This window comes from Mus pahari, chromosome X, assembly GCF_900095145.1.
Source record: "Mus pahari chromosome X, PAHARI_EIJ_v1.1, whole genome shotgun sequence".
Classification (NCBI taxonomy): Eukaryota; Metazoa; Chordata; class Mammalia; order Rodentia; family Muridae; genus Mus; species Mus pahari.
Window position 1 is genome coordinate 124,900,683 of NC_034613.1, and position 24,304 is coordinate 124,924,986.

General features: G+C 38.6%; 1 pseudogene; it reads left to right on the top strand.

Moving 5' to 3' along the window:
* The first annotated feature begins 7,073 nt into the window (after positions 1-7,073).
* The window catches only part of LOC110314513, a 153,169-nt pseudogene continuing 135,938 nt past the window's right edge, over positions 7,074-24,304 (top strand).

Genomic DNA, 24,304 nt, shown 5'->3' on the forward strand with positions numbered 1-24,304 from the left:
AGATCAGCCTTAGTCCGTGGTGATCTGATAGGATGCATGGGATAATTTCAATATTTTTGTACCTGTGGAGGCCTGTTTTTTGAACCTGAATATGATTTTCTTAAGATGGGCCTAGATTCTGACTCTGCCATAACTAATATGACAACAAATTCTACTGAGTTACTTGTGTCAAGTGGATCTATTGGGAAAGGTCTCGACCTTGGGTCTTCAAATAGATGTCAGAAGCATGTACTCAGCTGCCTGGCCTTTCTGAAGACATAGATACTGGCAATGGCATAAAGGCTGTGTATAGGTAGCCACATGTATTGGGCAGTAAGAACAAATCTATAATCAGAATTGACCTGGAGACTTTGCAATTGGATCAGCTTAGAACTGTTAAAGATGTCCTGGTACTGATTGATCTGTAGCAATGTTAGGCATCCTCCCTATTCCATGAGAAAGATGCCTCTACACTATCCAATAATAGAGGTTAGAACACTTTTAATGGGGTTAATGGAAAATTGTTCCTCCTGTTCCCTTTCATGCATTTTTTTTTCTTTTCTATGTTCCACTCAGGTCCAGCAATCACTTATTTGAAATTTGGCTCTTATCAAGGTATGTTTCAATATACATATAACTCCTTGAATTTAATTCACCATCTTCCTGACATTCTCTTGAAGTTGTTTATTTAAAAGAACCGCATTATCCATGTATTTACAATACTTTTGGGAAGCTTTGAATTACCCCAAAGGAAAAAAAGCATTTATGTAATATGCCCATATCTTCTGAATTAAACATTGGTGAATACCACAGCATTTGTAACATTGCTAGGGAAAAATGTCTGTCTACTGATTTTACCACAGAACTGCAACATTATGCCATTTATACAGGAAAATGTTAAGTCTCATATTAAATTTTAATCATGTTAAAAGGCCATTTTATTCCTACCCTCATAACAAAAAGGGTTATCCCACTTTTCTGTTTTTGATGCTATTTATTCAAGACTTGTTCATGAGAGCAATGCATATTTCTATCAATTTTACTTCTTAATAATAAACTGCTGAAAACATGGATGGGTTAAGATTCCATGTGCTACTTATACATCTCTCTTCAGTTTAGTGTTTCACTTTTAGATGCTATTTATCATTCCTCCTCAAAGTCTAAACAGTTTTGCTGTGTACATCTGCAATGTCCCGGTAAAATGGAGATAAAAACAAAATCCAAAGCTGGTCACCGTGAATGATCAAAATGATGAAAGATTATGTGTATAGTCATTGACAACACGGGTCCATGTAAGTAAACATGAACTATCAATGAGGGGTGGCATTTTTCCAAGGTAATATTACATATGCCACTTTCCAGAAAACCCATCTGGATCCATCTTTTCTGAACATCCTGTGCCTGCAAAACTGGCATATTTTATAATGAGTGGGCACAATGCCTTACAAGCATATGGACAAGAATGTAGATAAGCCAGAGATGTGTAACAAGTAATTTGTTTAATAAGCCTGGATTCGTGCCAGAATTTCTAATACAATTGCCTGGAACTAGTGCCCACATCCAAATCAAACGAATAGCAGTAAAAAGCTTCAAAATTAAAATTTAAACTCAAAGGAGATTACAGTTAATGGAAGAGTACCCTTGTGTATATGTTTCTCTCTCTCTCTCTCTCTCTCTCTCTCTCTCTCTCTCTCTCTCTCTCTCTCTCTTCCCCCTCTCTCCCTCCGTCTCTCTGTTATATATGTGTGTGTTTATGTTTATAGTATAGAAACATTTCTCTGTGAGTGTCAACTGAAATAAAAAAAATCTAGTAATAAAATTTCTTAGTTGTACATATAGAAAAACTATCTTCAATTTTGTATGTAGTCAACTATTGTATGTATAAAACTATGTTTAAGTGGAACATTCAAGTAAAATACTGATAAAATTTAAGTAAAATTCTTCCTTGGTAACTAGAAACAAAGGGATATTTGTTGTTTTCTTTCTTTTTTTAAAATTAGTCCGCATGCAAGCTGAGCTATATAGAGTAAAATTTTATAGAAATATATGTTTACAAAAAAGATAACTTTATAAATATAATGTCTTATATTCAAATCCTTTGTCATGCCACCCCCTTTCTTTCTCTCTCTGTTTCTGACTCTCCCTTACACACATATATACATATACGGAAATTTAGTTAATTTATTACTTAAAAATGTAATTTGCCTTTTTTTTGATCCATGTGAATTCAAATAAATGGTTTACACTAAACTGTGTACTGTACAACTGATTATTTGTGCAGTTTATGTTTAATTTGGAAGAAGAGTCACACACCTCATTTGCCTGCTTTATATGATAAGAGGGCTAAAATCTAATCCTAGACTCTTCAGAAGCATCCAAAGTGAAGAAATATAATCATTGATGCTGATCTTAACTCTAGCTGACATCTTAATCCTTAGTTATAACCAGTTGGCTATAAAACACATTTCTCCGTTGTGTTTGTCATTTAAATAAAAATAACTCCCCCATAGACCAATATATTTGAATATTTAGTCATCAGGGAGTGACCGAATTTGATAAGGGTTAGGAAGTGTGACCTTGTTGCAGCACATGTAGCCTTAATGGAGCCTGTGTCACTAGGAATTGGCATTGAGTTTTCAAAAAGCCCACAGCAGGCCCAGCTTCTGTCTCTCTATTGCACATCAAAATGTGAAGCTTTCAGCTAGTTTTGTAGCATCATGCTTTCCTGCTAGCCCCCATGCTCCCTGCCACGAGGATAATGGACTAAGCCTCTGAAACTGCAAGCCAGCCCCAAGTTAAATGCTTTCTTTTATAAGAGTTGCCTTGTTCATGGTGTCTCCTCATAGCAATAAACATAATAAAACAGTCTGGTAGGTTCTCTTTTTAGAGATACACAGCATTTAATAGGACTCAAACTAAATCCCTTAAATTTTAATCTCCTAAGTCATTGTTACACAACGAATAGCGTTTCAATCACCTGGGAACCATTGTGTGGCTTGGTTGTTTTCCTTATTTTTTTCTCTACAAATTTATCAAGTAGTCACTCTCCTGCTTATAATGAGTCCCTTAGATTGTTGTATTATTGACACTATATTTCTTTATCCTTTTTTCAACCTTAATTATCCCTTTTTATTGCCAATAGTGGCTGCCACTGTTGAACCCTATCTCTCCAGCCACACCCCACATCCACGCTTAGGTAAGCTCAGTATTTTCACACACCCATCTAAATTTCTTAAACCTGCTATGACTGTACACTTGCTTCTATTGTTCCTTCTACCTAGCACTAACAAACACTCTTTCAAGTTCATGCTTTTTTTTTATTCAAGGCTCATACTTTCTAAGATATATTTTATGAAGCTGAGACTATATTTTAGAGATACGTCCTAGGTTTCCCCATGGTGTTTATTATAAGGTGAAGCAAATAAAGCCCTTAGAAAGTTAAGTTCTGAGTGAATGGCCACTGTTTGACATGAAGCAGCCATGTCAAGAACAAGGGGCTTCACACAATGAGAAACTGGCAAAGCCTGTCCTGTAGGTCAGACTTTCCTCTGGTCAGAGGACAAACACTGACAGAATGGTCAAGTACAGGAATTTACAAATGATTGACCAGTGCATGAAAAACAGAGCAACCTCAGCTTCCTCCCTCTAGATGTTCTCTAGGATGGGAGACAAGACGGGTGGTCTTGATGTCTTCCGGAACTTAACGGAGCATGGTCCTGTTAGGGCTGATGTGTATGAAGATGAATCATCTTTAGTGGGGGAATGAAGGGTTTTAGGTGGGACAGGTNGACCCAATGAGAGAGTCCCTCAAGTGTAGCAGCTGTAGGAGTTATGAGGATTACCTTAAAAGGACTCTGAAACTTTGGAGAGAGAGGTGAAGCTTGATGATGAGGAGGAGATAAAAGGACTTGATCTCCAATATTAACAGGTAATGGGCAGGAAGCAGAATGTGGTCAAGGCACGTGATGGTCAGCAAAGTTCCATAGGGGAGAGCGAAGATGAGATAGTAATGGCGTAAGCAAATGATCTGGAAGGGGAGAGTGCTTGACGAGAAGTCAGGAGTTAGAACTGGACATCTGTACATGAGTTTAAAAGGTGAGATAAGGAGAGGTCACTTGGGGAGAGCTTGCATTCTGAAAAGAGCCAGGAGCAGGAGCTTTACCCAGTCGAGATGAAGATCCTGTGACAGTTTAATGAGAGTAGGTTTTAAGGAGCAGTTAGTCCTTTCCACCTTGCCTGAAGATTGAGGGTGGTAAGGAATGTGAAAGTGCCAGGGGATGTCTAGGGCCTTAGATAGGATCTGGGAAACTTGGGAGGTAAATTCAGGTCCACTGTCTCATTGGAGAGAGACCAGAACACTGAATCGAGGGATGATCTCTGGGAGGAAAAGATCAGACACTGTCTGAGCCCTTTTATTAGTCATGGGAAATGCTTCCTACCCATCCTGAAAAGGTGTCAATCAAGACCAGGAGGTTTGATATGTCTGACAATGGGCATATGGGTAAAATCAAGTTGCCAGTCAGTTCCAGGGAGGGAACCTCTAGCCTGATGAGTGTGGAAAGGAAGGCCGTGATTCCTTGAGTTGGGGTTAGAGGTCTGACAGATTTTACAAGAAGCAGTGATAGATTTTAGGAAATGTAGGTCTTCAGGAGTGAGCTGTTGGTGAGTTTTAACAAAGAAGATAGTGCTTGACTATTAGGATGAAAGAGTTGGTGAAGGTATGACAGAGTTTGACGGATATCAAAGGGTGAGGATGGAGATGTAGGCTGCAGTATAAGAATGTCCTGGGGAGGATAGGACAAGTCTAGGCCCCTGAGGGCTGCAGCTCTGGCTGCCTCGTCAGCTAGATTCTTCCCCTTAGAGACAATAGAATCATGTGTCCGGTGGGACCTGCAATGGATGATCCCAATAACTTCGGGGAGGTGGGAGGCCTCTAGCATAGCCATGATCTGGCTTGCATTAGTTACTGATCCTCCCTTTGTGGTAAGCAGTCCACATTCCTTCCAGATGACAGCATGGGACAGGAGGATGTGGAAAGCGTACTTGGAGTCTGTATAGACATTTAGGGATTGTCCCTCTGCCAGTTGGAAAGCATGGGTGAGGGCTATTAGTTTGGCTTGCTGGTTAGTGGTATGGGCAGGAAGGGTCTGTGTCTCCATTACCTCAGTGTCTGAAACTATGGCATAGCCAGCCCTTCTGGCTCCTTCATGTAGGAAGGAGCTGCCATCTGTATACCAAGCATATGTGGCTTGGGGCAATGTGCCCTCCTGTATGTGTGAAGGATGAGGTAATAATTCTTCTAGAGTTTCAATCCAGGAGTGAGATAGGGAGTGATTAGTACTTGGTTTAGGAAGAAGGTTAGAAATATTGATAGGTGGGCACGATTGGAAAGTGAGCGTGGGGTCTTCTATTAGAGCCACCTGGAGAGAGAGAACTCTACAAGGAGGTAGAGTCTGTAATCCTTTATACGTTAGGAGCTGTGATAGGTTATGAGAAGATAGTTATAGGTGATCCAAAGGTTAGTTTGTTTGACTCTTGAATAAGGAGTTCGACAGCTGCTAGGGTGCGAATACAGGGTGCCCATCCCTAAATAGTTAGGTCTAGTTTCTTTGGGAGGTATGCCACAGGTGCAAAAGAAGGTCCTATTTGATGGCCCAAGGCTCCAAGGGCAAATCCCTCCTTTTCTGTTACATAAAGGGAAAAAGGACAAGTCAGGTCAGGAAGGTGTAAAGCTGGGGCCCTAAGGAGGGCCTGTTGGAGCCTTTGAAAGGGCTTGGTAATCGGTTTTAAAAGAGGTTTGTGGATGGGACCTGATGCTGCTTCGTATAGAGGGCAAGAAAGAAGGGAAAAGGAAGGGATCCACAAATGTAAAAAAACTGGCTGTTCCTAAGAATGACAAAATTTCTTCTTTTGTCAATGGAATAGTTAGATACTGAATCAGATTCTTTCTGTCTAATGTAATAGTCTTATGGGTTGGGGTGATTGTCAGTCCCAAATAGGTAACCCGAGGAGTGGACAGTTGGACTTTAGAGAGTGAGACCCTGTAGCCATGATTAGAAAGGAAATTCTGAAGAGCCACGGTGTCAGTCTGGCTGATTTCTAAAAAGGGGCTACAGAGAAGGACATCATCTACATGAAGTATGATCTTAGATTTAGGAAGAGACAGAGACAACAATTCAGAAGCCAAGACCGGCCCAAATAGGTGTGGGCCATCCTGGAATCCCTGAGGTAAGACAGTCCAGGTCAGTTGGGTAGACAAGTGGGTATCAGCATCTGTCCAGGTAAAAGCAAATATGTTTTATGACTGGACATCTAGAGGAATAGAGAAAAATGCATCCTTAAAGTCTAGAACTGAGAAGTGGGAAGTACCTGAGTGGATAGTAGAAAGAAGTGTGTAGGAGTTAGCTACAACCGGGTGAAGAGGCACCACTGCAGAGTTAATATGTCTGAGATCCTGGACTAGACAATAGGCACCATTGGTTTTTTTTTCTGCCAGTATAGGGGTGTTAAAAGGAGAAGAGGTAGGGCAAAGGAGTTTTATCCTCAACAGATCGGAGATGATGGGCTTGAGCCCCCTGAGGCTCTGGAGAGAAAGAGGGTATTGAGCCTGGGTAATATACCTTATAGGGTCCAACAATTGGATGACAACAGGTTAATGGTGTTTAGCAACAGAGGGGTTCTGGATGTCCCAGACTCGGGGGTCTACCTGTGAGGCTGATAAAGGGTATTGTTAGTAGGTTGGCTGGCTAAAAGGAGGAGCATAGGAACCGCTGGTGAGCTTGAGTTCAGGCGAATGTGGGGAGCAAAAGATAGAGGCTCCCAGCCTAGATAGGAGATCTCTTCCCAATAAGAGGACAGGACATGTGGGCACTACCAAAAAGGAATGGGTGAGAGGTACACCCCTAAAAATGCAATTAAGTGGTGGGGTCTGATATGGGAAATAAGGTTGTCCTCCTACCCCGACAATAGGAAAACGAGAGAGAGATGTGGGCCCCAAAAACTCTGTTAGGACCGAGTAAGTGGCTCCAGTGTCCAAGAGGAAAGAGATGGGCCGCCCACACACCACATTGTCTACCTTAAGCTCTCTGTCCGTGATGGCAGTGGTCGGGTCAGAGGAGCCTGGTCCTCATCAGACAGCAATAGCCAAGCCTAGGAGATTGGTTGGAGGGTTATCTGGGAGTGATTCCCCCCTGTTTTGCCTAACATGGGGCAATCAGCAGCCCAATGTCCCTCTTGATGACACCTATGACATGGCCCCCTCGGCTTTCGAGGATTACGGCAGGCTTTGGCCCAATGACCTTGTCAAATACACCTGTAACAGGTGCCCAGTGTTCTCTGGGTAGAGGACCATGAGCTCAGGGTGGCAAGTGGGCCTGGTCGGACAGCCTTTGCCAGCATATTATACTTCTGCTTGTGAACCCTCTCATCTCTCCCATGGTACACTTTGAAGGCCAGCACCAGGACTTATGCCTGTGGAGTCAGGGGTCCCTTCTCCATTTTTTTAAGTTTAGCCTTTATGTAGGGGTAGCTCTGGGAAAAGAAGTGAGTCATTAAGAGCTGTTTACCCTCTGGGTTCTCAGGGTCCACATTGGTATACTACATACAATAAAGCACCTTTAAGGTGTTCTAAAAACTGAGATGGATTTTCCTGTTTATCTTGGATAACCTCTTGAAGTTTCTCAAAATTACTGGCTATAAAGCTGCTTTTCTCAGACCCACCAAAAGACATGTAACAAACCTGTCCCTGGCTAGAGTACCACCTGGGGAATTATAATTCCATTGAGGATCCAGGTCAGGCACTGTCTCCACTTCGATTGGATGTGCTCTATCTGTTTGGTGAATTTCATCTGCATGTGCTCTCGCTTGTTCCTGAGCTTGCTTGCGATCCTTGAGAAGCAAAATGTTAGTAAGTATCATGTGTATATCATGAAAAGTCTAGCTGTACGACCAAGTGATATACTGGAATTCTTTGATAATGGAAGAGGGATTAGAAGTATAGGAGCTTAATCTCTTCTCTATCTGAGAGAGTTTACTCAGTGAGAAGTGGACGTGTACTCTGACCAGAACTTCTACCCCCGCAACCTCCCTTAAGGGAAGGACAGTTGCTGGGTCAGATTCTTCTAGGGGTGGAGAGCTTGGGGTTTTGGTCATGGCCTTAGAGCGAGTGATAGGTGGTGTGAAAATAGGTGCCAAGGTAGAACGTTTGGAGGAACCTGCAGTTGGTGCAGAAGGAGGAGAGCTGGGGGTGACAGGCCCTGGGGAGTCTCGGTGGGGGGAAGCCAAATTAGCAGTTTAGGTTCTAAATGGTGCAGAAGCAGGCCTACAGCAGAAAGGGGATGGTTCGTATGCTGGGTCCAGTATCATAGTATCATTCAGTGGGAGTTGTGCAGGGTTCATGGCTAACAGGAATTGAGTTTGAAAGCAGGAAGAACACATAGCAGGATTGGAACGAAGATAGATGAAATATTTTGCATAGGTAACCTCTTCCCATTTACCGACTTGCTGGCAGTATGTATTAAGTTCCTTAAAACTACTGAATCTAGACCTTATTGCAAAGGAATATCAATTTTGATGCCTTCAAAGGAGACGTGAACCTTAAGGACTCAAGGTTTTCTAGGAGACACCCCAGAGGTACATCTGGGGTTATGTCTGAGGACACTTGGTTGCCCATGCTCTGGAAGTTCCTAGTGTTCTTACTGGCATCCCAGAGAAAAACTCAGAAACCAAAAAGGAAATCAGCCAGGCTAGAGTGCCCAAGTCGTCACGAGGACCTCTAGTGGCTACCCAGTAACTTCCGGACTTACTGTGGGAAGTGCTCCACCCTGGACAGGGATTTCAGTCGACCCACTAGGGGCCCAACCCGCTGGGGGCCTGTACGGAAAGAGCAGCTTCCAAGAGAGTAGGAACAAGATGGGCCGTGTCTCTGCTATGTCAGCTGGGTCTAGTCCCCTAGTTCTTGGACAGAGCTGGCCAGGCTCTGTTCTGTGAACTGGAGGCTAATCCCCACTGACAGGCCCTGCCGATACTATGCAGGTGTCTGCATGAGAGCTTTTAGAGAACCGGTAAAATGGGAGTGTGGAAGCATGGCCTATGAGGTGTGTGGAAATGGCACAGCTCACTTGGTTTAAAGTTTCTGTGCCCCGGGACAGCAGTGGGTCATGTGGTGGAAATGGCAGACAGTCACGCTCCTCCCCTTTGGCCTTTGTGTGAGCCTGGGGTCGGTCATTTCTCAGGCAACTGTTTCAGGACGAATGGGAACAAAGGCTTAATAGTAGTTTAACCCTTCTGACTGGGATTTAAAAACCCAGCTGGAGGTGGGATCGCCAAGAGTTCTGGCTCAGAGAGGGGAAAGGGAAGTTGCAAGCTGAGCCGCTATGTGTGGAGAGAGCATGGCTGCAAGGCAGTGGGAATCTTACCTTGGATGTAGTGTTCAGTACCTGCTGCTGCGTTCACTGGGTTCCCCTTGGGCACACTAGATGCTGGTGGCTGCTGGGTTTTCCTCTTAATACAATCCCAGGTTTCAGCACCAATTTTATATTTTAAGCGGATAAACCAAGCAGCAGACCAGGGCAAGGTGTTCCATGTGATAGTGAGACAGGTTTATTATGCGGGAATGGGGGGAGCAACAAAATGGGTAGAAGGGTAGAAGGGTAGAGAAGAGGAGAGAGAGAGAAAGAGGGGGAAGAGAAGAGGAAGAGGAGAAAGAGAAGAGAAGAGAGTGAGGAGGGGGTGGCTTCCTAGTTTATACAGAAAATGACTTCACATCAGTGAGGGTGGGAACTGAGCCAAGTGGATTGTGGGATTGAAGGTCATTGTCCTGGCAACACAGGTCAAGGGTCACATGGTTAGGCCAGGGCTTGGAGTGTCCTGGTGCTAACATAGTTCATACTGTTATTCCTCCTATGAGGCTGCAAACCCCTTCAGCTCCCAACAGTGCATGAGACTTCGCCTATCTCCACTTCTCTCTACTATTCACATATGGAGATAGACCCCACATCATCAGAGAAAACTTTCCTACCTAAATGTCCAGAATTGCATTGATGATGATGTTCATTTCATTTTTCAGAATTTAATATAAGAGTCCTTTGCCAATAATTGAAATTGGTTACTTGTTGCCTAACTGAATATATGTTGCTACATCTGCAGAAAACACCTGCTAAAGAATAAATATCCTCAAATAAGCATAAAATATTAACCTCAAATCAAGCATAAATATCTTCATAGAGATTAACATATCAACTTAGGAAAATGTATATATTTATCAGGGAATTATGCATGAAACAGAAACATTACTCTAAAGACATTTATTTTATTTTGTATGTATGAATGTTTTGCCCATGTGTGCACCATATGTGTGCCTGGTGACCATTGACACCAGAAGAGGGCATTGGGAGTCCTAGAGCTTAAGTTGCATGTTGTTAGCCACCATGTGGAAGCCAGAAGACAAACTCAGGTTCTCAAAGAACAGTACTTGATCGTAAGCTCTCAGCCATGTTTCCAGATCCACAAAGAAAATATTTTAACAAATGTACAAATAATACAAGAGCATACAGGTCACATACATGCTGCTTAGAGAAGTTATAACTGGGTAAGGATTAGAGTGTGTTTTCTTATTTGTAAAGTAGCACTCAAGCTAGTACCTTACAGAAAAATTGTGGAGATAAATGAGCACTTAGCATAAGACATGTAATTAGATAAGCAATCAGTAAGTGTTTTGCACTCAACTTTCTTCCATGAATAGTAATTGTACTGAATTGAGCAACATAATAGAATGCTCAAGGTAAGTGAAGAAGCCAAAAATTATAAGATAGTATATAATATAAACTCTAATATTAGTATTTGGATTTCATTTTGCATGGTACTAAGGCAAACAAACATAGGGTAGTCCAGTTACCTGGGGTTCCATTTATTGAAAAACAATTATATCCTGCTTCTTCCTGGTAGGGTAGCAGATAGCACTTACCCTCCTACGTGTACAGTCATTTATTTGCCTTCAGGCACATCCTTGTAGGAGAGAATTTTTTTTATTAAGGCCTGCTCTATCAGAGTAGGGTTCAAGCACATTCATAGCAAGTCAGATTTAGAAGTGATCTATCAGGGCAAGAACTCCTACTTATCCATTTGTGCATGATGGAATGTATATATGCTTAAAATTATGGAATATACAGCCCACACTCTCACAAATTATCCAAAATTATATAATTACATACCTACCTCATTCCTACCTCTGGGATCAACTCCTCCTACCATGCCTAGGCTCTTTAAGAGGACTATATAATAGAATGTGGATGAAGCTCTTGATCTACATACCTGCTGGAGCCAGCTCCCATTCTGTTAATTGTATAATATGATTTTAATAAATATATACTTTCCATATTCAAGAAAGAAAGAACTGGGACATCACATCGCAGAAGAATACTGTGACCTCCACTAAGATAATAGTACAAGCAGATAGCAGATCTTAGAAATGACTGTAACCAACTAGACAGGAAGAAAAATGCTCTCCAGCTATGCTTATGCATCTCCCTTTGTCTGTCAGATTACTGAAAAATGGATTGTATGAATTTCGATTTTCCCCCCAGGAGTCTCATGCTCGTGAAATGAAAGGCTGAAGCCTGGTGTCAGTGAAAGGATAATTTTTTTTTCTCCCAGAAAGAGATTTCACAGTTTTGACAATTTCTTACAGTAGAGACTTGAGCAAAGACAACAACACCTTGACCAAAGATGTTTAATTATGCATGCCTCTGACCCTCTATTTAAAACTAAACCACATTCCTATATCACAAGGATGGACTGGGAGAACAAACAACTTATCTGTTTGCTCCCAGTTCCAGTGTACCCACATTGAACAAAGTCCTTTCTGTGTTTTCTATTGTTACTTGTCTATGTGATTGGTTTTATTGCAGTCAAATGGTTGTGCCTAGGTTGCTAGTGCCATCATGATCCAGGATTTGATCCTAACAGCATTTGTAACACTGGGTCTTTTCACCAAAATGTTGCTATGCGTTCAAACATTAGTAACTTACAATAACTTAAAAAAAAAAAAACAGAATAAACGCTTGCTATTTTTATAACCCTTGTAGCATATTTCAGCTCTCTCTGTTTTCTTTATGTGGCATCTTTGAAAGATTATGGAATGACTTCATTGTTCCACCATCCAGTTGGCTGTAGATTTTCCCCAGTAGACTGAAGCTCATACTGGGATCTGCAAGTGTAATTAAGTTTTGAACATTCCCAATTATGGATAAAGAGGTTTAGTTCAGTGTTCAAATCACTGAAAGAATTGATCCTAACTCAGACCCCCAAATTCTTTTTTTTAAAAATTATTTTATTAGATAATTTTTTCATTTCAAATGCTATTCTGAATGTCCCCTATACCCTCCCCCTGCCCTGCTCCCCTACCCACTCACTCCCACTTCTTGGCCCTGGCATTCCACTGTATGGGCATATAAAGTTTGCAAGACCAAGGGGCCTCTCTTCTCAATGATGGCCAACTAGAGACTACATATATGATGGACAACTAGACTACTACATATGCAGCTAGAGACACAAGCTCAGTGGTTACTGGTTAGTTCATATTGTTGTTCCACCTATAGGGTTGCAGCCCTCTTCAGTTCTTTGGGTAATTTCTCTAGCTCCTCCATTGGGGGCCCTATGTTCCATCCAATAGCTGAATGTGAGCATCCACTTCTGGCATAGCCTCACAAAAGATAGCTATATCAGGGTCCACTTCTGTATTTGCCAGGCACTGGCATAGCCTCACAAGAGGCCACTATATCAGGGTCCCTTCAGCAAAATCTTGCTGGCATATACAATATTATCTGTGTTTGGTGGCTGATTATGGGAGGGACCCCTGGGTGGGGCAGTCTCTGATGGCCCATACTTTTGTCTTAGTTCCAAACTTTTTCTCTGCAACTTCTTAAAAGGTCTCATTTAGGATCTGTACTGTGAGCTTTTTGTTGTGGAGGATAAGTAGGCAGAGCATCCATTTTTTTGCTGTCCATCATGACTATCAGCTGTGAAGAATGACCAGAACACCTAATAGATGCTGCTTACTGTCACTCCAACATTTTAGGAACTTCTTGGAATTCTAACTGGCCTCATCTTAGCATATTTTAGATTAGTCCTTTATAGAGCTTTTAGGGCTACTGCCTATATTAAACAGAATGAAATACTCCTCAGTTTTCAGCAGGGTAGAGATGACAGAAGCATTAAGCATCAAATTTTCTTATTAAAACAGCCTTAGAAGGCCTTAAAAAGAAGAAGAGAATCATACTCACATAAGCTTTATTCTGTTGGTAATTATTGCATTTTCACATAACCTGAAGCAGTGGAAATTATCTTAATGAATGTCTGATATAACATGGCTAAATGTGTATATTTTACATACTCCATGTGTATAAAGATATTATGTATCAATGTCTTGGAATTTTTTTTACTCATTGTGACTTATAGAGATTTCTATATAGAATACAAAACTTCAGTTTCATGTGTTAAAAATGTGCATACTGCTCCAGTGCAGTGGTGATGTTTAAGTTAGTTTTAACTACCTTAACTTCAACCTCAATATATGACTTTCGACTTGTTTTTGTGATTTTAAAATAATGTAACAGGATATACTGGCAATCATTGCATTTCATATTTTATGAAGCAAAGAAGTTACTGGGTCAAATGTTTCTTATTTCTTGTTTTCATTTTGAAGTGCAATTAGTATCTTCTTGTCAAATGGATGTCTATCAGTGAATGATTTCAGGATACATATTTCAAAATATTTTGAGGCAAAATATGAGAACTTCTGTATTTTCTGGATTTTATGAGCAGTTCACTTTAAGTTTATAAATGTATGTAAATAACATGCATAACTCACTACCCAGAAAATATTTGAGCTCAATATTGCTTGATAAATCTGCTGTTACTGGAAGTACTTCACTGCCTTTAATTTTATCCACATTTTAATATTTCCTTCACTCTTTCACAAGTACTTATGTCTAAAGGTAACTGATTTTTTTTGGGGGGGCATTTAACCATAACTCTGGCTTTTAACATTCTCCATAGCTTATTTTAAAAAGAATATTCCTTCACAACAACAATTCTATCTTTGTATTTAATGCCCTCTAAAAATATGTGTGTGTCCTCTGTGTGTGTTTAAAGAAAATGCTTTGCATAATTTTCATGATTTGCATTCTCAGAATTATGTCCTTTGATTAGGTGGGAATAGTTTGGGGAAAAATAGGAACAGCTAGATTGCTACCAAATTTATATCATTTACTGTTCATTACATGTAGACAATTGAGATTTTGTAACCACATATTCTATTTGAATAGAAATTAACTATTATTATTATATTAACTATTGCCTGAAAGAACAGAAGAGGAGGCTATACAAAAGATTTGGGAGCCATTAAAACAAACATCCAATAAACACATAGTCTCAGGAAAAGTAAATGAAATGACATTGTAATCCACTTGAAATATGTTTTCCCAGTCTGCTGTTCCCAATGTAATGTATTAATGGATGGAGCCTTGTAAAAGAACTAAGGTCATGGGGGGTTCTACCCTTGAGAAAAGGACTAAAGTCATTTTTAAAAAAATGGATCTCTGTAGCACCTGGTTAGCCTGCACTTCTCCCTTCTGTTATGTGAAGACATAATCTTCCCGTTCAGATTGTCAACAAGACTGGACATAGGAAGCAGGTACAACAGGCAATAGAACCTTGTGGTTCTTGATCCTGGAATCAGCCTAGTGATCTTTGAGAAAATCTACTACTGTTCTCCATAAGTTTTAAGTTTTCTGTTATTGCAGGTCAAACAAACTAAGAAACACTCTCACAGTCTCATATCTATCAAAGTGTTATTGATGCTTTGTTTTACATGCCAGTATTTAACCTCAACATTGTACTCAGAACAAGTATGTTTGGGTATTTAAGACTATTGGGAGGAAAAAAACCCAGAGATTTATGCTATTCCTACCTTGCCTTTTGTCCGACTCATCTCCTTACTGATTGTGAACACATCCTGTAAATCAATCTCACCCATCCCTAATGAGTAGCAAGGGCACTTTGTACTTTCCATGAATATGATTGTAAAAAAAATTGCCCCAAACTGGAAAAGGTGATAGTGTGCAATTCCTACTTGCTCCACTAGATGGAAAGTGTGCAACAGTAGCCAAAAGTTGGCTGGGGTTCCAGAACTCCAGAAAGGAATTATAACATAGGTCTAGGACAAGAGCAACAAGTACTGAAATATGAGTCTTTTTAAGAGAAAGTACATGAATGTGTACAGGAACTAAATTGAATATAATTGGAAGAAAACCAGAGGAGGATAGCCTGATGGCAATTTGTTGACACATTCTTTTTTAACTGAACACAACACAACAGTCTAACTCTATGTTAGCTTAAGACAGATATGAATTATAATTATTAAGGGTATGTTATACATCAAGCATATAGTACATCATACTACAGATATTTCTGTTGAGTTAGAAACCTGTGTGAAAAGACAGAAGGGCTAAAATTTTTTAGAACACTTTAAATATGCATATAAAACATGTGTGTTACTTGTACATAGGTGCACATGTATGTATAATATTTTATAGAATATTTTAAGTGAGTAGTCTCATTTTTAAGGATGTTCTGTAAGGCCAGCAGACTCAGAGCTAGAATCTAGTACTTTAGTAAGGGAATATTTACTATGATAACCCCCCCCCCCGACATGTTACATCTCTCCTTTTTTTGGACACATTCTTTTTTTCCTTTATTTTCTTTATTTACATTTCAAATGCTATCCCAAAAGTTCCCTATACCCCCCCCCGCCCCTGCTCCCCTACCCACCCTCGCCTACTACTTGGCCCAGGCCTTCCCTTGTGCTGGGTCATATAAAGTTTGCAAGACCAAGGGGCCTCTAGACCAAGTGATGGCCGATTAGGCCATCTTCTGCTACATATGCAGCTAGAGACACAAGCTCAGGGGGTACTGGTTAGTTCATATTGTTGTTCCACCTACAGGGTTGTAGCCCCCTTCAGTTCCTTGGGTGCTTTCTCTAGCTTCTCCATTGGGGACCCTGTGTTCCATCCAATAGCTGGCTGTGAGCATCCACTTCTGTGTTTGCCAGGCACTGGCATAGCCTCACAAGAGGCCGCAATATCAGGGTCCCTTCAGCAGAATCTTGCTGGCATGAGCATTAGTATCTAGGTTTGGTGGCTGATGATGGGATGGACTCCCGGATAGGGTAGTCTCTGGATAGTCCATCCTTTCATCTTAGCTTTAAATTTTGTCTCTGCACCTATATCCTTTCATGAGTATTTTGTTCCTTATTCTAAGGAGGAATGAAGTATCCAAACAATGGTCATCTTTCTTGGTTTTCTTCTGTTTTGCATAATGTATCTTGGGTATTCTAAGTTTCTGGGCTAATATCCGCTTATCAGTGAGTGCATATCTAGTGACTTCTTTTGTGATTGGGTTACCTCACTAAGGATGATATCCTCCAGATACATCCATTTGCCCAAGAATTACATAAATTCATTGTTTTTAATAGCTGAGTAGTACTCCATTGTGTAAATGTACCACATTTTCTGTATCCATTCCTCTATTGAGGGACATCTGGGTTCTTTCCAGCTTCTGGCTATTATAAATAAAGCTGCTATGAACATAGTGGAGCATGTGCCCTTATTACCAGTTTGAAGATCTTCTGGGAATATGCCCAGAAGAGGTATTGTTGGGTCCTCTGGTAGTACTATGTCCAATTTTCTGAGGAACTGCCAGACTGATTTCCAGAGTGGTTGNACAAGCTTNCAATCCCACCAGCANTGGAGGAGTGTTCCTNTTTCTCCACAANCTCGCCAGCATCTGNTGTCACCTGAATNTTTAATCTTNGCCATTCTGACTGGTGTGAGATGGAATCTCAGGGTTGTTTTGATTTGCATTTCCCTGATGGCTAAGGATGTTGAACATTTTTCAGGTGTTTCTCAGCCATTCAATATTCCTCAGTTGAGAATTCTTTATTTAGCTCTGTACCCCATTTTTAATGGTTTTTTTTTGAGTTTTTGGAATCCAGCTTCTTGAGCTCTTTGTATATATTGGATATTAGTCCTCTATCAGAATTAGGATTGGTAAAAATCCTTTCCCCATCTGTTGGTGGCTTTTTGTCTTGTTGATAGTGTCTTTTGCCTTACAGAAGCTTTGCAATTTTATGAGGTCCCATTTATTTTGGACACATTCTTAAGGTTAAGCACTCAGATGCCTCGACTGCTTGACAAAATCTGTCTCCATCAAAGAATTAGTGATTCAACCCCAAAACTATACATTTCACATGGGTAATGGAGATAATGTTTGCTATGTTTTCAAGTTCTTGCTGTGAAATACTGTGGAGAGTTAAAATTATTATAGCTAGTTTTTAAAATGTTTACATATTTTGTAACTGTGTCTAATTTGGGAGTACATTTTTGCTACATTTCACCCAATAGTTCTATATCTGAGAAACAGAACCTGCCCTGAGTTAATGGTGCCAGAGGCAAAAACCAATAGTAAAATTTCGTCATTAAAGCATTATATCTAAACATCAAAACCAAGAAGATGTCTAATAATGATGAATCAATACAAGTTTTAAAATGTTGATGTTTCTACTTGACATTATATCACACTTTTGTTTAAACTAATTATGGCCAAAATTTAATAATCATACAGAATATCTTGAGAAATTGCAGTCAAAATGAAAATGTAACATGATGTAATTTGACACAATCCACTGCTAGGGCTCATAATTTGGAAGGAAGACAGAGAGTAATGGTAGTGGGTGGAAATAATTTGCACCTCTTCTTGTCAAGCAGACTGCTTCCTCTCTGCAAAAACAAACGCTTCCAAGAGATACAAGTGAGCTGATTGCTGGATAAATCTGAGATATGCTAGAGAAATAGAGAAAATATATCACAAAACTATAATTCTATTGGAAATGGGTATTTGCATTTCATTGAAGTTTTCTTATTTCCTATTCCTGTACACAATAATTTACTCAAAAATAAAATGTTCAAACACCTATAACAACTAAGATATTGCTGTAGGTACTGAGAATTCTATACTAAGAGAAACAGCATTTGGGGGAATGCAATGACAACTAACTGATTAAATTATTTGACAGGAGAGGGAGGAGAGTTAATTATGTATATATTTAAAATCAAATTTAGTATATCTCAAAGAAGGAAATTAAAATATACAATTGCAGAAATTTAAACAAATGCTCAATCTAATTTCTAGCTCATTGTGATTAGATTGAGTTTGGGAACTTTGGGATAGTTATTTAACATAGTCAAGCAAGGATAAACACCTTAATTTTATTCTTTTGGAGTGGGCATTTTCCTTGAATATTTTATGACTCTTGTAGTGCTTTATTGAATAATGCACAGCTTTTCTGAATAAAAATGCCTCCTGAAGTGACTGATTTAATGAATTTCAGGCCAACAATCTGTTATTTGTCAGTTTAGAATAAGAACTACAGAAACTGATTTCTTTTCACAAAGCGTTTAGTAACAAAACCCAATGCAACCTCAAGCACTCACACTCCAAGGGCTGTGAGTGGCTCTTAGGTAGCCCATGGAGCATTCATCTAAAACATCATACATTTGATTATCATCACTCACCACCATAAGAGCTAGTAGGTGATATTATAGAACAAAGACTATGCATCGTCCTAATATTCAAACTACTCTAAACTATGAGAAATATTTGTCCTCAAAACATTCAGATAAACTGTTGAAGACATGTACATCACCAAGGCTTAAGTCACTACATACTAATCTCGGAAAGTCAGCTGGGCAATGTGGTACACAGCTTTAAGCCCAGTACCCATGTGGCAAAGGCAAGCAGATCTCTGTAAGATCAAGTCTAGCCTAGTCTACATAGTGAGTTCTAGGACAGCCAGGGGTACATAGTGAGAGCTTCTCCCCCCCCAAACAAACAACAATAAAATCAAGTGGTCACAGAAATTCTTACCACATTTTCTTATTTTATTTACTTAGACAACAAAAAGTAGGCTAGACCAGAAGGAAAGAGCAAAATGCTATTAAAACAGGACAGAGAATACGCATGATTTCTTTTTAAAGTAAAATGCCTAAACTCTCCTTAAAATGAGTAAAATGTAATGCAAAGATCTATTGACTATAATGACTCATCTTTTTGATTGATAAAAATTCAAAAGCTTAACAGAGCTTGCCAGAAGGTTGCAAACATATGCCCTCATCCACTGCCAATAGGAATTTAAAATGATGCCAAATGGTTAATGGAGAAAGCAATAGTTAGGTAAGCTTTAAATATACCTTTGCCCTTGAAATGAACACTCTTACATTGAAACAAGGCTTGACCAACCAGAGAAAGTCAGATACACAGTGCTGTTTATTTTCTTACATTCTTATTAAGTTTATAGACACAGCATACCAGAATCAATATAAATTATCATCCTTTCGGGGATATTTTAAAATAAAATGTGGTATAAGTAAGCTGTAATTAATATAAAAATAAAAATTAATGCTGTTAATAGCCAGAATATTAAGTGAAACTAGACAAGAAATGATAATACACTGTACAATATATCTTTGTAAATGAGAAAAGAGACAACATGAGTTGTACATGTGTCTTTATTTTAGCAAAATGATTGAAAGGAAAAATAAACTATTGACATCTATAACATGTCATAGATGGTGGCATTGGTAAGAGTAAGAAGGTGAGACGTCTCTGAGAATCTTGTTTGTATGTAACAATGATTTTCAAATTATATTGTTTCACATATTTAAAATGTGACATTTATTAACAAGAATAAAAGGGCTAACAATGAGTACTGGAATAAACAAATAGATTTAATTAGTAATCACATTTATTTTAGAAAACAAACAGAATAAGTCCAAGTGACAGTGGAACACATTGTCTTGAATATTCTCATAGGGACATGTTCTAAAGACAAAAATAATTTCAATGAAGCCATCAACAATATATGTGCGTTTGTTTTTGTTGTATGCAGCAATAATTATAGGCAAGTACTCAAATACTGATATATACCCCATCCCTGCAGTAGTAATTTTAAAATTACTTTGTGTGAAAGGAAGAATTGATTGAATTGGATACAATTATTTTCAGATAGAAATAGAATTCTATAGGTAAAATAAAACACAAACAAGTAACCAGAAAAATTCTTCTAGTGTTAGATTAGAATTACAGTGATCACTATAAAGTCATGAAGCAAAGGCTTTGGCCAGGGAAATATTCTACACTCAAAGACATTCCATGAGCAACAAGAATATCTACTACCCAGATTTTGAAATATAAAGGTTCTCTACACTAAGTAAAAACCCACCATGGTTCCTTGAACAAATGGTTGATACCAAGGCCAGGAAAGGAAAGTATAAATGGAGTTAGGAATAGCTTATCAAACTAGAATGTAAGGAAGTATTTAAAGATTTCAGAGATGTCAAAAGATGTGAGGAAGAATTGACTTGATTATATGTTTGAAAGAGAATGGCCATATGAAGTAACCAGGAGAACAGATGCATACTGAATGAAAAATACCCCATTATGAAAAGAATAATAGAAATTGAAAAGCAATATATTGCAACTACCCATCAAGGAACATCCATGGACAAAGGCTGAATGGGCACAACATTTACATAATCTAAATCTTCTATTTAATATACTATTTCCTAATTAGAAGGGAAGTTTCCTCTACAAGAGAAATTTGTTATATAACACATTAGCCACACATTCAAAATCAAAATTAAAATAATGCGATGAAATTACTTCATTCTGTGGTATACTAAGGAGACTTAAAAGAATCAACATGTAGAACTCCTGTCAGAAATGTTTAAACATATATCCAAACATGAAGAAATAATGAAATTGACATTATACAAAATAATAGGCCAAGATTCCTCAAAAATATCAACTGCATTTTTTTAAAAAAGCAAAAGAATAAAATTACAAGGAGGTTAAACTAGATTAAAGAGGCTAAATATTAATAATACTATTTTTGATTAGATACTGGGTTAGAAATAATGATCTAAAAGTGACATTCCTAAGATAACTATTGTTATGGATTATAAATTATATAATAGAATGATATTAAAATTATTAAGCATAATAACTGTGCTGGGAGTGAATGGAAAATATTTCCTTTTTTTAAAGTTTATAATAATTTAGAAGTAAATTAATTATCATTACATTTAAAGTTTAAAAGAAATTTATATGTATATAAATGGACCTTTTTCCACATGAGACTATTTACACTAACAATTAGTACATCTAAATAAGTGGCATATTTGTTACCAGAATTTTGGGGAGTCCCTTTGTAGTCAACAAATAATGCCAGGAAAATTAGGGTCTCCTCTTAGGATTCTTGGTCTCATTAATAAATGAATCTTTTAAAAACAACTTTAATAGAGTTTAAAAGAAAAACCCCTTTGGCAGACAAGTTATATAACTCAGAAGCTGTCCAGAATAAGAGAGTGGAGGAGAAAACGGAATAACATTGTGCTGTTTAAAATAGCATACGGGTCAAACTCATAGCAAACAAGGAGCCAAGGTTCCTCCAGATTCCAGGATGTTTGACCTTTATGCTAATAAGAGAAATTCTAAAGAAAGCCCAAAGTATCAGAAGTGAACTTGGATTCCGTTTCTATAGGAAAGAAAGAGGCAGGAAAAGGAAAGAGGACGAGCTTCACTTTTATGAGTTAGGTCTCAGACAGAGGAACAGACCCTGTCAAAGCTCCAGGCTTCCTAGCTTGTAAGGCCTGAACTAGGGCCGGATTTTGGGAAGGAGTAGTAGAGGATACTATTAAAGATAACATACTTTCAGCTATTTATTGAGCATGAGTTAAGGTGAGCCCACTTTTGTGCTTGTGTTTCCATAGTTACTGGATTGATTTGTCTCAAGTGGAATGTTAGGTCCCCACGCAGGCCAGAGAGTCTACTTTCTTGACCAGAAGATTTGTTTAATGAGCATTTATTGCTATTTTAACACATGGCAGTTCGTTATATCACCCATATAACTTGCGAATAGGTGAAAACTTTTTTTTCAAAGAAAAAGTTGTGGAGCAAAGGATATAGGTAGGAACTTAACAGATGGTATATTACAACGAAGGCAAGTACCAGACTACATTCGGTAACACTTAAAAACATTAACGATCAGGAAAAAAAATGTCACACAACCTGTTCTTGTATTTTCTTTGAATTCTTTATCATCTATCCTTAGATACTTGGCAATTCACATGGAAGTTTCTTCCGGAAATGGGTATACTACAATTCTCATGAGAGGATCCACAGTTTTACAGGCACATAGAACAGCAGATTCCCATATTAAGAATAAAGAATGAAGGTGTTAGCTTGGCAGCAGTGTCTTGAATTTAAGAATGTTTTTTGTAAGTTATTAGTTAGTTGAGATTGTCAAATCCTCACATATAAAAGTGGAGGCTTTTCTCCAACTTTTTAGCTAGCTATTCTAGCATTAGTAATAAAAAGTAGTTTCTTACTCTAATTCAAAACATTTCTTGGTAAATTTAGAGACAATCTGAATAATTCAGAGTATGACCTTGGAATAGTGATTACTGAACACGAGAAATGTGGAACCTTGGTAAGAATACTTCAAATGTGAATTAAGCATGTTTGAATAGTATATTAATATTTACTCTTAAAGGTATTTTTATCACATAATATATAACCAAGATATTTTAAAATAAATTACAGCAAATTAATGTAAGGTCAATTTCATGCTTTCTGTAAACAATTATATTCTTTAAAAACTATGATACTTCTGAATATATATTAATTATTTTTACTTATTCATTAAATTATTCATTCTGAACAGAAAACACCAAGTGGTTATTTTGTGTTGTGTGTTAAGTAACACACAGATAGTGATTAGGAACATCATTTTCTATCAAAATGAATGACAGAGACTGAGATGTATGCTAAGAATAGGAACATTTTTTTTACAGAAAAACTGGTCTTTGATATGAGTCTTCAAGGATAGGAAAATGGGAATTGGGTAGAAAAGAGACAGAAAAATATTGCAATCAAAGGAAATTTGATGTATAATAGCATATTGAAAACACAAGGTGCATCAAACTCAATGAATACAAAATAGTATGATGTGGTTTCAGCATATGCTACATGAAATATGGAGATATAAAGGACAAGGCCATGTCAAGTTGTGGTGTCCCTTTGTTACTGAAAATCAAAATCATTTGTATTTGATGTTTCTCAACCCCAAGTATCCAATAAAACATGACTACTCAAAAGAAGCACTTAGCAGTTATATAAAATTCTAATCCACATGGCCCACCAGTAAAAGAAAAAAAAACTCTGGAATTAATTTTGGAAAATATTATATTATACAATATCCCCAATTGTGAAAAGACCATAATAGGACATGTTTAAAAAACAAAATTTTCTTGAGTATTCCAAGCTCTTTGACTAATATCCACTTATCAGTGAGTACATATCATGTGTGTTCTTTGTGACTGAGTTACCTCACCCAGGATGATATTAAGAAGGAAGACAAAAGTATGGATGTTTTGGTCCATCTTAGAAGGGAATAAAATACTCATAGTTGCAAATACAGAGACAAAGTGTGAAGCAGAGACTGAAGGAAAGACCATCCAGAGACTGCCCCACCTGGGATCCATCTCATATACAGTCACCAAACCCAGACATTATTGTGGATGCCAACATATGCTTGCTGACAGGAGTCAGATATAGCTGTCTCCTGAGAGGCTCTGCCAGTGCCTCACAAATACAGAGATGGATGCTCACAGCCAACCACTGACTGAGCGCAGGGTCCCCAATGGAAGAGTTAGAAAAATGATTGAAGGAGTAAAGGGGTTTGAAACCCAATAGGAAGAACAATATGAACCAACCATACCTCCCAGAGTTTCCAGAAACTCAACCACCAACCAAAGAATACACATGGAAGGACCCGTGTCTCCAGCTACATATGAAGCAGAGGAGGCCCTTGTTGGGGATCAGTAGGTGAACAGGCCCTTATTCCTGTGAAGGCTCGATTCCCCAGTGTAGGGGAATGTGAGGGTAAGGAGGTAGAAATGGGTAGGTAACAGTTGGGGAACCACCCTCATAGAAGCAGAGGGAGGGAAGATAGGATAGGGGGTTTCTGTGGGGGCATGATAGGGTATAACATTTGAAATGTAAATAAAGAAAATACCCAATAAAAAAATGAAGAATGACTAAGTACTTCTGAGAAGATGGGAAAGGAGTATTGGGGTGAAGGATTTATAAGGCTGGGCCTGGGCAGAGAGGAGGGATAAGGGGCTGTAATCAAGATGTAAATTACACAAAT